Below are 16,544 nucleotides of genomic sequence, written 5' to 3'. Positions count from 1 at the left end.
CGTCTCTTGCAGAATGAGCGACTGCACCTATATCTTCAGCAAAGGCCAACAATAGTTTTGATCCTGGATTCGCAAATCCTCCTGTCAGCTCAGATGATATTTTACTTATTACATATTCTAAGGCCAAATTGAATAGCAACAATCATAAGGGTTCTCCTTGTCCAAGCCCTGATCTTACACTTAGTCTTTTATATTTGTTGTCAGTAATTTAAGACATTTTGCAACAAAAAAAAAATTAAAAGTAAATCAGGTACATTTATTGCGAGCCACAAATAATCCTTTAAAGAGCCACACGTGGCTCGCGAGCTACAATTTGGCCAGCCCTGCTATATATGGTCATCATTATCATCATGATTGGCTCTACAACCCATAGTGGGTTTTGGCCTATTCTAGTATAATCTTCCATTCCTTCCTATCCTTCACCTTGATTTTCCAATTCCGTACTCTTCAACATTCGTAAGTCGTCTTCCAGCTATTCCTTAAATCGTGCTATGGGCCTGCCTTTTCCCACACCATCCGGTCTTTGGTTATAAAGTTGTTTCGACGGCTTTATCTTTCATTCTATCTAGTGGCGTAGCCACAGCAGCCTATTTATTTTGATGGACCTACTAACACTAGATTCCCTATAAAGGAGGTCTTCTTCTTCCTCTTTATAATCAATTCTGCTTGTTCATTGGCGGATTGATACCTCTATGGAAGGTTGTCACTCCATCTTTTGCGCGGTCGGCCGATACTTCTTCTACCGATTGATGATTTATCTCGTGCTATTTTGACCACACGTGTCTCCTCCATTCTGGTTATGTGGTTGTTCCATTCTTTTTTTCTATTTAGTGTCCATTCGTGTATACTCTGTACGTTACATTGTCTTCTGATATCTTCGCTCCTCTTTCGATCTCTCGGTGTATTTCCTGTAATTCTTCTCAGTACTCTCATCTCTGCCGTTTCCAGTAGTCTTTGTGTTGTGGCTGTAACGGGTCTTGTTTCTGATGCATATGTCATTATTGGTCTTACACTGGCTTTATAAATTCTTGACTTCATCTCAGTGTTAATATGTCGGTTTCGCTATATAGTGTTATTAAGGCATCCTGCCAATCTATTTGCTTTTTGTACTTGATTTCTCACTTCTTTGTCTAGGTCTCCGTAACTTGACAATGTAATTCCAAGGTATCTTACTTCCATTACTTGTTCAATACTGATACCATAAATTTCTATTTTGCATCTGATTGGTTCTTTACTGATTACTATTGTTTTGGTTTTCTGAGATGAAATTGTCATATTGAATTCTTTTGCTCTTATGTTAAATCTGTGAACTAATCTTTGCAGACTATCTTCATCTTGGGCTATCAATATTGCGTCGTCTGCGTAGCAGAGTATTTTTACTTCTATTATAAAGGGATATATAACAGGATTATAAAGGAGGTAAAGCTCAAAATTATAGCGCTTACGCTATAATCCGATTTCCTTCACGCCTTTATAAATATGTCTGAGAATTTTACGTTCAAAACAGCCTAAATGTCGTCCACGTGTCTGACGCGTAATTGAGAACGGTCTTGATAAGAGTTCAGTATATAAATATTTTCGTTCTTTTTATGACTATGTTTGGTGTTAAAAGTTTCTTTAATCCATAGTATGCTCTATTTTCTAGATATATCAGTTTCTGAAGTTATTCTATTACTTTGGTTGATTTGTGAGCCTAGATATATGAACTCTCTTAGTTCCTGGAAAATATATGTTCCAACCTTTATACTAAATTTACAATCAAGATGCAGTAGAAATAAACAAACCAAGACACGTTAAATGCTACTAGGAGCACTCCCGAATCATAATTTACAATGTACCTATAAACTTTGGAATTCATGATTTGGGATTTACAATGTATATACATTGTAACTTATGATTCGGGAATGCTCCTAATAGCATTTAACGTGTCTTGGTTTATTTATTTCTACTACATCTTGATTGTAAATTTAGTATAGATCTTAACATGTAGCTCCATTCTTTTTGCTGCTGCTTCCAATGCCGTAAGCGATTGGATCAGGTCCGCCCTTCTTCTTGCTATGATATCGATGTCATCCGCATATGCTAGTATTTGTACACTCCTATTAGTAATGGTCCATCTTGTTGTTATTCCAGATTCGCTAACAGCTCTCTCTACGGCAGCTAAGGAAGCGTTCAACTAAATGTTGAACAGAAGGCACGATAGGCTATCTCTCTGTCGAAGTGTCTGGAAAATTCTTGATACTTAATTCTGCACTCTAGCCTTACCCTCGGCTGTTGAGAGGGTTGCTTTCACCAATTTCAAATGTATTGCGATATTGAATTCTATAATGGAATTGTATAGTGCGTTTCTGCCTACACTGTCATAGTCACACCTTAAATCCACAAACGAATGATGAGTATCAATTCCACACTCATATGTTTTTCCAAAGCTTGTCTTTGACGGAATATTTGATTGATAGTTGATTTTTCTTTGCGAAACTCCCACTTAAATTTGCCTAATATGTTTTTACAATATTCCGACAGTCGATCATAAAGAACGTAGGCCAATATTTGGTAGTTCACGTTTAGGAGGGTAATTTCTGTTGTAATTATCACACATTGATCTCCTTTCTTGTGAATAGGTATATACAATAAATATGCCTACGTTCCAGTCTTCAGGTAGTTTTACCTGCTTCTGGATCAGTTCTACTAGTCTACTTGTACAAGTCAGATTTTTTGCACCACGTTTTGAAAGCTCATTAGGAATGCGATTACTTTGTGAATGGATTCTTTGATTACTTATTCTTGATTACATACTTTTGAATTAATAGGTAATAATAGCAAATTACTGAAAAAACACTGTTAAAAAACGATACACTCTACCTGGCGTTTTTAGATATGAAGAAGGCGTTTGACAAGGTCAATAGAGAAGGAATATGGCAAAGCCTGATAAACAAGGAAGTAGATGAAGAACTTGTAAGTGTAATAAAAAGTTTGTATGTCAACACAAAAAACCAGGTCAGGACAAGTAACTTAATCTCAGGCGAATTTTCTAACAACGACGGGGTTAGACAAGGTGGGGTGCTGAGCCCACTGTTATTTATTTCTGTTATGGATGCAGTTATTAAAAAGTGTTGGAAAAGAATTACAAAATGCGCTATAGGGTATAGAAATCTGCAGCAAATAAAAATTGAAGCCTGTGCATTTGCTGATGACATTGTATTAGTTGCAAGACCTGAAAAGGCTCTCGCAGATAACATAAGAATCTGGGCTGAAGAACTAAAAAACTACAACTTAATAATAAATATGAAGAAAACTAAAGTAATGACAATAGCCAACAAAGAAGCAACTGTAAATATTGAAATCGAAGGGCAAAAAATCGAGCAAGTAAACCTCTTTAAGTATTTGGGAATAATGTTAAACAACAAAAGTAGCTACACAAGAAGATGAAATTGAAAACAGAATAAAATTGGCAACGAGAACTTATTATTCACTGTATAAAAATTTCCTAAACAATAAAGAAATATCGAGAAAAACCAAAATGACAGTATATAAAACCGTATATATGCCAATTACAATATATGGGGCAGAAAACTGGGTACTTAATGACAGACAAAGAAAAAGATTACAAGCTACAGAAATGAGATACTTAAGAAAAGTGGTGGGAGCAAGAAGATTAGACAAAAGAAGAAACGAAAATATAAGACATGAATTACAGGTAAAATCGCTCAACGAAAAAGTTGAAGAAAAGAAGTTAAAATGGACTGAACACATGATAAGAATGAGTGGTGACAGACAAGTGAAAATGACATGGGAGACCAAAGCAGTGGGTAAAAGCACGAGGGGAAGACCAAGAAAAAGCTGGAACACTAGTGTAAACGACATACTTAAGAAAAGAGGAACATCGTAGCAAGAAGCAGAAGTTTTAGCAGCAGATAGGAAGAAGTGGCGTAAATTTGCAGAGAGTATCATATAAAGGAGGAATCCTCGACACCTATAATGGTAAAAGAGGTAATCGATTATGTATGTATGTAGGTAATAATAGTTCATAGTCACCGAAAGAATACTTTATGTAAGCATATATTGGTACCAGCTCGTAGAACGGTATCGTCTACATATTTTTTAATAAACATTTTTACTCAAAAATAATTTATATTCATGTAGAAACGTTTTCTAACTCTTTATCCAATAGCTTTGTCGTATACTTAAGCTTGTGAATGTTTGTTCTTTGATTCTGATTTGTTGAAGAGCAAATATTGAAGATCTTATGAGACTGGTGAACAGAATAGCGATATATAGCCAAGAATACGGTCTAACAATGAACATCAAGAAGACAAAATTTATAAGAATATCTAAAACGCAAAAAAATAACGAGAACCTTCCTTAAACGGTAATAATGTCGAACGGATAAACAAATATGCATATCTTGGAACAATGATCAACTCCACAAATGATTACTTCCAGGAGGTTAAAATTAGAGTAGAAAAGGATAGAGCGAATTTTAACAAAATGAGGAAAGTGCTCTGCACAAGAGATCTGAAGTTAGAGCTAAGAGTAAGGTTGCTTGGTGCTACGTTTTCTCGACTTTGTTTTACGGAATGGAAGCTTGGACCTTGAATGCTACATCAATGAAAATACTGGAATCATTTGAGTTGTGAATGTATAGAAGAATTCTGAAAATATCACGTAACAAACAAAGATATTCTGAGAGAAATGAATAAAGAAATAGAAGTCTTAAGTACAATCAAAACCAGAAAATTGGAATATCCCAGGGAAAGATTCAAGTAAAAAGAAGCATATGGAGACGCAGAATATCGTGGTTGCGCAACCTGAGAGAATGATATGGATGTACATCAAATGAACTTATCAGAGCGGCCGTCTCCAAAGTCCGAATAGCAATGATCATTGCCGACTTTCGTCGCGGAGATGGAACTTGAAAAAGATACTTAAGTTTGTGAATGTTTGTTCTTCGATTCTGATTTGTTTGTTCTTCATAGCTTTGTCATGAACTTAAGCTTGTGAATGTTTGTTCTTCGATGTTTCTTTATTAGTCTAACGCGGTTTTTCCATAAAAAATTAATTAAAACTAGTTTTAGTATACCTAATCGTTGCATTTTCAATGTCAGTCGTATATTTTTAAATTTATTATATCATAGACACAGTTTTATTTGTGTATCCTATTTTTGATATTTAATCTATTTTAAAAAATATTCGCATTGAAGAAAGTAGAGTTCCAAACTCCAGAGGCGAAATCAAATTCTATAAATTTCATAATAGATCGAAGCAGAGAGATAAAAACAATGGTTGGTTGCTTACTACCAAATAAATGGACAGATAAATGGAATAATATTTGTCAGAATCGAATTTAGGGCCTATTGTATGCTCAGCGTATATTCAGTAACCATGAGCACGCTGTGCTATACGGGGCTATTCAAATTAAGTTAGTTCAATCGCAAATATTGTCATAATAAATATCTATATTCTAGTTTAACGTTCTTGACGTTTGCGTCATCGTATTATACAAAATAAATATAGTCCAGGGCGCATCTGTTTTGAGATGGACGTTGAGAGGTGACTTTTTTGCAGAAATTGCTTGAAAATAACTTAAATAATAATATTTGATTTATCCTCCCTCTCAAAATGGTCCGAAACCTTGTTTATAATCAAAATGTCAAAATATGAAGGAAAAAATCGATTTTTTATTGGTTTTTTGATTATAACTTTAAAACTATTCATTTCTGAGAAAAGTTGTACTAACACAAAAGTTGCTTAATTAAATTTCCTACAATATAGAATTGGTTAAAAATTTAAAAAATAGTCACCCTTGTTGCAAAATAGCAATAATTGCGAAAAAAAACATACAAAAATAAGTACATATTCGCATTTTACGTTTTTCAACCATTTATACTACACTTAGGACCTTCATATTTTACCCAGAAAAACTTTATGATATAGTAAAACAACACTGTAAATTTCATTAAGATCGGTTTAATAGATTTTGCAAAATAAATTTTGCAATCCAGCTTTCGCAAAACAATTCATTTTTTTAATGTTGCAGGACTGAAAATAAAGCAGATAGCAAATTGATTTTTTTTTGCTTATAGAAGTGTACTGTACCTTTCATTTGCAGTTTGCAAAATTAAAATCTACAGCTTTTTCAAAACGAAGCACTTTGAAACTATGAAACTTACAGATCATATAAGTAATACATAGACAAAGTAATTTGTGAAGTGGTAATGTTAAAATTTATATGTGATGCTAATTAGGGGGTGATTTTCGCGATTTTTTTACCAAAAAATAAAAGGGACCAACAATATTTTGAGCGTAATTCACTTACTTTTAATATTACAAGTTTTAAAAAAAAACAAAAATAAACCTTTTTTAAACACATTAAAATAGTTAAAATGTACTCCGTTTTTGAGTTGTTTCACATTGAACTATTCGATTTGGAATTTGACGAAGAAGAACCTACTTTTCATTAGCTGCAACTCTGCTTCTACTGGGTCTACAGACCTCATGTATACACCATTTTTTTTTCAATTTTTTTGTGCTATATTTTTGCTAAGAATATTTTTTTCGCTAAAATACTTACTTTTTGAGTTATCTCCGAAAAACCGTCCGAAAACATGTTTTATTTTGTTAAACATGAACATATTCACTTGCAAATAACTCGAAAAGTATTGACTTAGTGAAAAAACTCTATAGAAGGAAAGTTGTTTAGAATCAGTCATTTTATCCAATTCCGGTCTTATTTTGAATGAATTTTTCTCATGTTCGAGAGGGGGGTATTCCCTTTTACCATTTTTTACCATTTTACCATACCATTTTACAAAAATGGAGGGGATGTAGAATTGTAAACTTTTTCTTATATAATAATAGACAGTTTCAACTACCTATTCCCAAATTTTCATCCTTCCTTTATTTTTTTGAGGTCAGATTGTTCTTTGATCGGGCTATTGGTGATAAATTAAAATATGAGAAATAATAAGAAAAAATACGTTATATCATCACCAATAACGGCGGAAAAATGGGAAAAATATTTCAAAAAATTAGTAACAGAAAGACCAGAATTGACTAACATGGTATGCATTACTAACATGATAAGTATGCTTATAAAGTCATCACCATTACAAATAAGTAAATCAGAGATGGAAGAAATAATCAAATCCCCGAAAAATGGAAAATCCCCTGGTCCTGGTGACATCCCAGCAGAATTAGTGAACGCCGGTACATACAACCTCCAGGAACAGCTAAGAAAACTCTTCCACAACTGCTTAAATGGTGCCGAATTGTCAAAAGAATGGAAATTATCTATCATGTCAACTATCAACCAAATTAAAAAATGACTGGATATTACGAAGCCATAAACAAGCTGGCTTTACAGTTGAGCGGGCCACAGTAGACCACTTGTACTCTATTACGTAAGTTATTGAGAAAAAAAAACAGAGGTCAATAAAGAAGTTCACCTGGTGTACGTAGACTTACAAAAAGCATATGACAGTATACCCCTCAGATAATTATGGTCAACCCTACAGCAAACCAACATTAAACATGGTCTTATCAAAGTAGTCCAAAGTCTGTATAATGGAACGACTGCAAAAATTAAAACTGGATCAAGGACGTCTGAAGGATTTAAGGTCACGAAAGGATTGAAGCAGGGTTGCTGTATTTCGCCTACCCTCTTCAAAATTTATTTGGAACAAGCACTGAAGCTGTGGAAAACAAATGTAACGCCATGGGAATTCCTCTCAGTGACGAAACAACACTATATGTTTCGCTGATAACAAAATTCTGATTGCTCAACATCATGACGACTTGAGTTACATGATGCGGAAGCTAATAGAAGAATATATAACAAATGAGGTCTCGAAGTCAACAATAATAAAACTGAAGCCATGTATATTGGAGGGACAAAGCAGGCCATTACATTAGACGATGGGGTAGAAGTTAAACACTGTGTTGAATACAAGTACCTGAGCATGAGATAACTCAAGATAAATCACTCGATGCTGCTATAAAAGACAGAAACATACAGGGTAGAAAAGCCATATCCATATGAACTGCATTCTGTGGGACCAAACAATATCTAAAGCGATCAAACAACTCATATACAATACCATACTTAAAAGTATAATCACATATGGGAGTGAAGTTTGGTCAGTGAAACACAGAACAGAGAAAATGTTCCTACGAAACAGAAATGGACTTTTGGAGAAGAGAAGCAGGCGAAACAAGAAGAGCTCGGATACCAAATGAGAGAATACGAGAAATGATGTGAGTCACGCATACAATAATTGATGACATAAAAACAAAACAACTAGTATGGTACGACCATGTACAGAGAATTCCAGATGATAGGATCCCTAAACAGGTTTTGACATGGACACCGCAAGGGAGAAGAAAAAGAGGAAGGCCGAGAAGAAGCTGGAGGAAGGGAATTGAAAAAGAACCAGAGGAAAGAGAAATCCCTCCAGGTCAATGGTTAAACAGAGAAGAATGGCGGTTAGGAGTCAGAAGACTTTGAAGAACGCTGTAAACCGATAGTAGTAGTAGTAGTACTAAAGTAATTTTTTTCAACATTGGACGAGAAATTTGAAAATGAATATTAATTTGAAATATTTCAGGGGAATATTATTCTTTTCTTTAGAAATAAAAAATTATTTTTTAGAAACAAAACGAATTCTAATTGTCATTGTAGCACAAAACGTCTCTACCGGTAGTTTTTCTAAGACTACGATAAAAACACGATTTTTTTAATTCGAGTTTTGGTTGAAGTTTTGTTTCGTATCGTATTGAAATTTGACACGAATAAACGCCGATTTATATATAAACAAATATATGAGCGTTCAAAATTTGAAATTTTATTGTTTATTTATGAAGCATAACGTAAACAATTAACGTAAAAAGTGAAATTATGTAAAGTTCATATCATTAGCTACAATCCGTAAAAGTTTCAAGTTTCTACATTGTAAAAAACAAGAATATTTGAGCATTTTCCATTAAAATCGTTTTTTTTAACAATTAATAAACATAAAAAAATGTTATTGACTATTCGTGTATTGTTCCCGCGAAAGCATATATCTGCAAATTTTCATTAATTTGCATTGAAGAAAAGTCAGTCAAATTAACGTCTAAAGATTTGATGCAAACTATTAAAGTAAAGAAAAACGTTTAAAAATTCAGACCATTACCCGTATGTACAGGGTTATTCACTATCTTTTGACCCCCCCGTAAACTGCTATATTTACAGAATTAGAAAAAAATGTAAAATACAAAAGTTATTCTATTTTTAAATTATGATTTTTTGACATATATATCATACTAGTGACGTCATCCATTTGGGCGTGATGACGTAATCGACTATTTTTTTAAATAGGGATGGGAGTCGAGTGCTAGCTCATTTGAAAGGTTATTTAATTCCCTATTCAGTAATATAAACATTAACATGATTAATTACACAGGGTGTCCAAAAAAAATGTTTGAATTAAATGAATTGACACAAAAAGAAGAATGTATATAATTTATTTATTTTAAAATACATTTTACTGCTGCTAGAAAACAGAAATAAAAGTTTATTGCACAAATAAACCTTTATTTTTGCTTAAACTGAATGTTCAAACTGCCAAGAGGCAGATGGGCGTCAGCTTGAACATTGAATTTAAGTGAAAAGTAATTTTTATTTGTTCAATAAACATTTATTTGTGTTTCCTGACAGTAGTAGAATGTATTTTGAATTAAATAATTTACATTCTTCTTTTTGTGTCAATTAATTTAATTAAAAAAAATTTTTTGGGCACCCTGTATAATTAATCATGTTAATGTTGACGTTACTGAATAGGGAATTGAATAACCTGTCAAATGAGCTAATATTCGACCCCTATTCCTATTTAAAAAAATAGTCGATTACGTCATCACGCCCAAATGGATGACGCAACTAGTAAGATATATACAGTGCTAGTCAAAAGTCCGTACCCCCCCTCTTATCTTTTGAACGGTTATACCCATAAACGTGAAATTTGGAGGAAGGAAATAAACAGACGTAAACTTATTAACTAGTCATGACAGGTGACATAATAGTAACAGATGACGTTACAGAGCCACTGTGACCGATAATTTTAAATGGGACCTTATGGCAAGTGATACCTCGTTTAAAAGATATTCAAAATACCGATTCAGTCATACTATTTTTTTTGGGTTTAAGTTGATTTTGATTTTGGTGAATAAATTAAATAAATATAATAGGTATTGTAGTTTCGAATTTAATTATTAAAAATTCAAATGTCCGCCTATGGTTTTTTTGTCAAAAAATTTGACGTTTTTTAATTCTCTAGTAGTTTTTGCGTCAACGTCAACCTTTTTGACAAATAATCATAGGTGGAATTTTGAATTTTTATTAATTAAATGCGAAACTACAATTTTATATTTATTTCATTTATTCATTAAAATTAGCTTAAACTCAAACAAAATTAGTATGACTGAATAGGTATTTTCAATACCTTTCAAACGAGGTACCTATCACTTGCCATAAGGTCCCATTCAAAATTATCTGTCACAGTGGCGCTGTAAAGTCATCTGTCACTATTACGTCACCTGTCATGACTAGTTAAGAAGCTTACGTCCGTTTATTTCCTTCCTTCAAATTTCACTATTATAGGTATAACCGTTCAAAAGATACGAGGGGGGGTACGGACTTTTGACTAGCACTGTATGTCAAAAAATCATAATTTACAAATCGAATAACTTTTGTATTCTACATTTTTTTCTAATTCTGTACATAAAGCAGTTTACAGGGGGGTCAAAATATAGTGAATAACCCTGTACGTGTACGCCAATGATAAATAAAAATTTTTAATTAATTGTATGTCAAAAAATGCGCAATAACTTCCTCTTATAACCCACCAAATTTAATTTGCATATACATATCAACCGGTTTCAGAGCAATAAATAATAATTCAGTTTGTAAGAAAAATTTCAACACCCCGTATCTCGAAAACGATGGATTTGCATATTTTTTTATGCAAGGTTTTCCCTTGAAGTTTGTCATACTTATTTACTAACACCCTGTACCTCTACAATATACCACGTACCACGCTCTATAAAATTAAAAATTTTTGTTTAAAAATCTGTATTATACAAAATTAAACTACTAACTCTTTTATTTAGCTTGGAACATTTAGCCCCTAGATATTTACTAAAGTAATGAGTTCAAAGTTACAATAAATGTAATATAAACAAGGAGACAGCTACATTATCAGGAACATTTTTGAAAAACCCAGCGACAGATCAATTTTTGATTAAAGGGGACACATTTTTCCGGTATTTTTGATTATTTTACTTTGATCCCATGCCAGGATAAGAGTCACACCAACATTTTTAATGGCAATGGGGGGGCCAAATAAGATAATGGAAACCCTTTAAATTCCCTGTACAGTAGTCTTTAAGTTTTTAAATTTGGTCCAATACTTTAATTTATTTATTTAAAAAGACTTTTAAACTTTAAATTGTATTTAACTGCTTAATTAGTTAATTTAGTACGCCAATGGTTTAGATTGAATTTCTTTCTTCGCATAGTTTTTTTTGTCACACTAAGTAAATAAGTCGGTGAAACTACATAAAAACACGGACCATATCCCAATCGGCAGAGGAGTCCGACAGGGCGATACCTTATCGCCTAAACTGTTTACCGCAGTACTAGCATATGCTAGTAAAAAACTTAACTGGGAAGAGCGAGGCCTGAATATTGACGCTACAAGATTAACAAATTTGAAATTCGCAGACGACATAGTTTTATTCTCTGACAACCTCAAGGAGATATGTACAATGCTACATGAACTTCAGTTAGTGTGTGCCAGTGTAGGTCTTAAAATAAACATCTCCAAAACAAAATTCATTACAAACCTAGTACCTAGCGGAAATATCAATATTGGAGACAACGAAGTAGAGCTAGTGGAAAAATACATATATCTTGGACATGAAATAAAGATCACAAGAGACAACCAAACATGCGAATTACGAAGAAGAATAAACCTAGCATGGGCATGGGCAGCCTATGGAAAACTCAAAGACATCTTTAAAGCGATATACAAATTTCTTTAAAACGTAAAACATTTGACCAATGTGTGTTACCTGTGATGACTTATGGTGCCGAAACTTTGACATTGACAACTACAACTTCTAAAATACTGCAAATAGCCCAGAGGAAAATGGAAAGGTCAATGCTGAGTATATCGCTTCGTGACCGAGTTAGAAATGAAGACTTAAGAGGAAGAACAGGAGTTACCGATGTAATTTACCGAATTGCCACCCTGAAATGGAACTGGGCCGGACACGTCGCCCGAATCAGTGATGGGAGGTGGACGAAGAGATTACTTGAGTGGAGGCCGAGATTAGACAAAAGAAGTAGAGGAAGACCACCTACTCGTTGGACTGACGATCTCAAGAAAATGTCAAGAAATTGGATGCAAAGTGCTCAAAATAGAGCACAATGGACAAAAATGAGGGAGGCCTATGTCCAGCAGTGGAAGCAAAGGGCTGGATGATGAAGTAAATAAGATGATGTAAATACATAAAAAAGAAGTAACGTCCAAGTCATTTTGAAGAAGAACAAATTCCATCCATTTAAAATACACGTAATACAGGAACTTAATGAGGATGATTAGATTATGACCGTCGTTTACTGTTTTGTGAAATAATGAGTGAGGGAGCAGTGACCGATCCAAAGTTTCGCTTTAATATTTTTATCTCCAATGAATGTACCTTTTTTCATCAATGAAAATGAAACTGAAAATCGTCACAATTGTCGTTATTAATATGATTAAAACATAGGCGTAACAAGGGGGGTTTGGGGGTTAGAACTCCCCCCATGGGGATGTACTTTGAGCTCTATACGCTTAACACCATTACTATTCCATACCCCCAGAGACCATCCAGTAGTTGTAACCCCCTTAGGACCATCCTGGTTACGCCGTTGGATTAAAACCCCAAAATTTTTGGTAAATTGACTGGTGAGACCATTTTTGAAGTTATACTTCTTTAGGCGCGATTGAGAGTAAAATTTCATAATTCTGCGCGCATGCGCACACAGACAGTATGTACTTAGTTGCAATGAATTGTTCAGAATTAAAAAACGGCTCCGAACTCTGAAGAGGAAACAGATAAGAGGTAGAGCATTGGACTAGAGATCGAGAGGTCGCGGGTTCAAATCCCGGACAATTCACGTTTTTTTTTATTTTTGGTAGTTTTAATAAAAAAAATTTGAAAGTGGTAGGTAAGAAAGTTAGTTTAATATTTAAATAAAATGCAAATATAAACAGTTAAGTATATTTATTTCGTTTAAATTATATAATAGAAGTGTAACTTCTTACGTGCGTACAAAGTACACACACATTCTTTTTTTACCTGTAAAGCTGACTGTCGAAATATATTTACAATTACTGTAAGACGTAATTAATCCCGCCTTGACCATTATGATTAAAAATGATCAACAATGTGATGCAGATAATCTGAATTTTCAACAGGACTGTGCTCAGCATTATGCTTTACGTGTTACTAATATTTAGACCAAAATTGTCCACGGCATTTGATTGGAAGTAAAGTCAGCATCGAATGGCCTCCTTGGTGACCAGATTTGTCCCTCCTGGATTATTTTGTGGGGACACCAAAAAAGTAAAATCTCTAGAATACCACCCGTATCTTTAGATGATTTACGTCAACGAATTGTCAACGAATGCGTACGAATCGCTCCATAAATGCTTCGGAATGCCGGAGATCATAAGTTTCAGAATTTGGTCAACTAAGAAATAAGTAACCAGCTAAAAATATCTATATAAAATATTAATATAAAAATAAATCCAATGAAGTATTGAATTTAAGAATTTATAGACATTTTTTGGGGTTAGGTTCAATTTAAAGACTTATATATTACTCCTGGGTAATAAGCTAGAAATAGACCATATTCGGGGCACTCAAAGATCCAGGTAGCTGACTACTTTTTTAGGTATTTTAGACCTAGACCTATGGGAAGAAAACCTACCTGTTTCCTGCCTAAAGTTCGCGTCCGTTTTTAATTATTAACAATTTAGTGCAAAAATCGCGATTTTTTCGATTTTCTGCACCCCATTCAAAAGCTAAATAGTTGACATAAAATTACAAAATTTAATTTTTTAGAACATTAAAAAACCTTCAAATTGCCGATTTTTTAAAGTTAAAACGTTAATTTGTTGCTACGTAAACTGCAAAATAAGTGAAAATCGTTATTTGTTAATAACTTTTACTAAAACTACCTTAGAACTTTAGTGTTTCACCAAAAGTTGGGTATTGGGTTACTTAACAAACCTTCAAAATTTGAGACCGATCCATTAATTAGTTTAAGAGTTATTCTAATTGTTTATCCCAGAGACCTTTATTGTGCAATAACATAAGACAGACAATAATGAAGATAGGGCAATTCTGCGTATGCCAAATGAAAGTAGAAAACTGATGATATCAAAATGTACTAAAAAAAGATAAAAAATTATCTAATGTAGTCAAAAATCCTAATGCCAAATTTGTGAAATTTTGTAGTTTATAAACATTTAGAATACCTTTAAAAATATTGTCCGTAGAAAAAATCATTTTACATATTAGAAAAGCAGGTAATTTACACGAATTTATAAAAATGTAGTTCAATTGGTGACTGTTCGTGATAAGTGAAGGGGGAGCTGGGAGCCGACAAATGCACGAGTTTAAAAACTAAAAAAGGCAACTTAAAAACTACTATCATTTTCTATATCTCGGGATCTACTGAATATATTTTGTTCGTTCTTTTTTTAATTTGTATGTAATTTTTCTGTTCATTACAAATATGCAATTTGTCTAGACATTTATTAATTAATAAACAGTCTAATTTGTTTAAACATTTTTTGAAAAAATAATTCTTTCCCAAAAATCCATGATTTTTATCATACTATCGTTATTAATCATAGAAAAAGTTAATGTATACTTTAATAAATACATTATCTTCAATAAATAATTATCTAATCAAAATCATTTATTTATTCAAGTGTACTTTAACTTTCTCTATGATTATTAATGATACTATGATTAAAAAAATAGATTTTTGTAAAAAAAATATTTTTTCAAGAATTGTTTAAACAAATTAGACTGTTTATTAATTAATAAATTTATAAACAAATTGCATTTTTGTAATGTACGTAGAAATTACATACACATTTAAAAAAGAAAGATCAAAATCCATTGAGTTGATCCGGAGATACAGAAAATTATATTTGTTTGAAATTGCTTTTTCGGTATTTTAACTCGGTGGATTTATAGGTTCCCCCTAGTAATCGTTTGAACTTCAGTTTTGAAAAATCGTAGAGGGTGCTGTGAAGGTACAATGTTTGTGCAAATTAAAAAAAAAAATACAAATCCCATTCTTTAAAATGACATTAATGAGATTCCTTAATTATTATAAACAAATTAGCTGTGAATAAAAAAAACATATGGCTAACTTTGTCCCAAATGAACCCAGGCTAATTTTCTTTATTTGAGAATTCGTGTTAAAATACTATCTTTTCGAATATATAAAAAGATTGTTTCTACGGACAACATTTTTAAAGTTATTCTAAATGTTTATAAACTACAAAATTTCAAAAATTTGCCATTATGATTTTTTTTGACTATATTACTTATTTTTTTTATCTTTTTTTAATACATTTTGATACTATCGCTCTTCTACTTTCATTGGGCATACTCAGGATTGCCCTATCTTCATTATTTTCTGTCTTATCTTATTGCAAAATAAAGGTCTCTGGGATAAACAAATAGAATAACTCTTAAACTAATTAATGGATCGGTCTCAAATTTTGAAGGTTTGTTAAGTACGCCAATACCCAACTTTGTGTGAAACAGTAAAGAACTGAGGTAGTTTTAGTAAAAGTTATTAACAAATAACGATTTTCACTTATTTTGCAGTTTGCGTAGCAACAAATAACCTTTTTAAAAATCGGCATTTTGAAGGTTTTTCAATCTTCTAAAAAACTGAATTTTGTAATTTTATGTCAACTATTTAGCTTTTGAATGGAGTGCAAAAAATCGAAAAAATCGCGATTTTTGCACTAAATTGTTAATAATTAAAAAACGGACGTGAACTCTAGGCAGGAAACAGGTAGGTTTTTTTCCTATAGGTCTAAAATAACTAAAAAAGTAGTCAGCTTGCTGGATCTTTGAGTGTCCCGAGAAAATCCTTATTACTCTGGACTATATAGGGAATTGTAAGAGCTTTCAAACAATATCTTATTTGACCCCATTGCCATTACAAATCCCTTGCTTAGGGATCAAAGTAAAATAATAGAAAATACCAAAAAATCCCCCTGTAATAAAAAATTGACTGTCGCTGGATTTTCAAAAATGTTGCCGTAGTTCATGATAATGCCGCTGTTTCGTTTTTGTGTTGCCTCCCTGTATTTGTCAATAGAATAGTATTTAAAATGCAATTTTGCTGATAAATTAATAATAATCATATCATTTTTCGTAAATATCGTTCTGAATTAAATTATACAACTTGATTAATAGTTAATAACAAT

General features: G+C 32.7%; 1 protein-coding gene across 1 annotated transcript in view; it reads left to right on the top strand.

Annotated features, from left to right (window-relative positions):
• Window positions 1–16,544, top strand: part of LOC114338112 (PAS domain-containing protein cky-1) — a 109,763-nt gene that overhangs the window by 88,457 nt on the left and 4,762 nt on the right. The gene's annotated exons all lie outside the window — the stretch shown is intronic.

Source organism: Diabrotica virgifera, chromosome 10, assembly GCF_917563875.1.
Source record: "Diabrotica virgifera virgifera chromosome 10, PGI_DIABVI_V3a".
Lineage (NCBI taxonomy): Eukaryota > Metazoa > Arthropoda > Insecta > Coleoptera > Chrysomelidae > Diabrotica > Diabrotica virgifera.
The sequence above is the reverse complement of the archived record's forward strand: the minus strand, read 5'-3'. Positions and strand labels throughout refer to the sequence as shown.